The sequence below is a fragment of the Olea europaea genome, chromosome 12 (genome assembly GCF_002742605.1).
Source record: "Olea europaea var. sylvestris chromosome 12, O_europaea_v1, whole genome shotgun sequence".
Lineage (NCBI taxonomy): Eukaryota > Viridiplantae > Streptophyta > Magnoliopsida > Lamiales > Oleaceae > Olea > Olea europaea.
In genome coordinates, this window is record NC_036248.1 from 22,479,053 (window position 1) to 22,481,471 (window position 2,419).

Here is a 2,419-nt window from a genome sequence, read left to right on the forward strand (position 1 = left end):
AATAGTTAGGAAACACATCTAACATTAGTTGAGTTTGCTTACAACAATAACTTTCAAGCCACTGTAGGCATGGTCCCGATAAAGCTTTTTATGGCAAGAAGTGTATATCTTCTATCCACGAGGATGATGTCGGAGAGAATAGAATTTTGGGTTCTGAAATTATTGAACAAATAGTTGAGGCGATTAACAAGAGTAGAGCCAGCATGAAGACAACACATGACCGACAAGAAAGTTATGACAATGGTAGAAGAAATGATTTAGAACTTGATGTGGGCGACAATGTTTTTCTAAAAGTAGCACCAATGAAGGGTGTATTGAAATTTGGTAAGAAGGGAAAGTTGAGACCGCGATTTATTGGACCTTTCGAAATTCTTGAAAGGATTAGCGTTGTGACTTACCAACTTGCCTTACTACCTGAAACTCACAGCAATGCATAATTTGTTTCATGTTTCGATACTCAGATAATATGTTTTTGATCCCAATCGCGTGGTGGGTTATCAAACATTAGAGGTACAAAAAGATTTATCATATGAAGAAATCTCGATGATGATTTTCGGTAGAAATGTACATCAACTCAGAAACAGAGAAGTTCCCTTAGTCGAGGTCCAATGGCGAATCATGGATTTGACGAATCAACTTAGAAAAAGGAAGAGGAGCTTAAAACCAAGTATCCAGAACTCTTCAATTAGTCAACGTAAATTTTCGAGGACGAAAATATTATTAGGGTGGGAGATTGTAAAGTCCTGAAAATTTCATTAGACTCGAAAACAAAGTTTATTTGGATAAGTGGAGCCCAAGTCATTGAGATCGGAAGATATTGTCCTAAATTGTAATTTAGTTAAGTTAATTAATGAATTCAAAATTTAAGAGTGACACGTGTTGTTAAGTTGTTAATTGGTTTTTTATTAAATATAAATTTTGTATGTATATATAGATAGATATAGATTGATAGATATATGTACAGTTAAAAGTGTATATTTGTTAATATCTTCACACATTTCCATCCTTGAGTATCTCTCTCTTTAACTCAAATTAATCATCTTTAAAAAATTTCCACATACCCACTTGTTATTCCATTTTCCCCGCGTATCCAACCAATAAGAAAGATTCCCTCAACTCCCTTATTTATCTCACATCACTTACAGTTTCTTTTATTTTAACATTTAATAACTTGTCATCCCACATTTTATTCCTCATTTTCTTTCCGTATTTTTAGTTTATTAAAACAAGAAGAAATTGTCCAGTAGCATTTAAAGTATATATTTTATCTCAGCATCTTTCATTTGGTTGAAATTTTAAGGTAGGATAACGACGTATACGTGGTTTTGTCTAGTTTAATTTTTGTTATTTCATGTTGATTAAATATTTTGTTAACGATATGATGTATATGGTCATTCGGTACAAATGATATAATATGATATGAGCTCTTATCAGTTATGAAGATATGATACGACGGTACGATTTATTTTGATATATGAATGATAAATATTATTCAGGATTGTACTAGTATTCCTATCCAATTGAGTATTCCTCATCCTCACCCATTTTTTCCTAACTCACAGGTTAGTTCAGGTCGTGTCGGAGTATGACGGTGCGATTGGGTGGTTGTGCCCCATTTCGCTAGATGAAAATATAAAATTTGGCATGTAACTTTTTTTTTTTTTTTAAGTTTATTTACGACAAAGTTAAATTTTCATACATGTTTATTTGTATGTGGACATGTTTATAATTGCACTTTTGATTAAAAGTTTGAATTTAATTGTTTGATGCAATGATGTAAATGCCCTCTGCCCATTTTTTTAAAAAAAATTTACTATTTCGTTAGTTGTTGAACACGTTAAAATACAATGATCTATTTCTAGTAAATTGGATTTCAAAGAATGTGGGAGTTAGTAGTTAAAATTGGTAAATCATATAAAATATGTAGCTGAAAATAAAATCGAAGAAACTTTTGGGTAATGATTTAAAGTATAAAAATTTGAGTCTTTACACATTTTGCCTGGTTTATCAGGTTTCTAGTTGACCCATCTAGGCCAAGCCGATTTTAATATCTATGGATGCTCATATTGAGTTTTGAAAATAAATATGAACTAATATCACTACTATATAAAAAGGGCAATATTTCACTACTATAGAAAGAACAGTAAATTCTTCCATTTTGTCTCACTGTAGTTTTTTTTTTTTTATTGAGAGGAAGCAACGACATCGTTTATCTTACGTGTTTGATACAGTGACTTTGTTGCTTTTCCTCAATTTACGCGGTATGGAGGATTATGTTATAGAGCCCTATTTACTTTTTCTCCATTTTTACACACTACAGTCATACCTCTATATTTCTCCACACTGATTCAAGAGTAAAAGTGTGAATTCCATAAATATATGATTGAAAATATATTTAAAGAAAAATAAATTTTAAAAA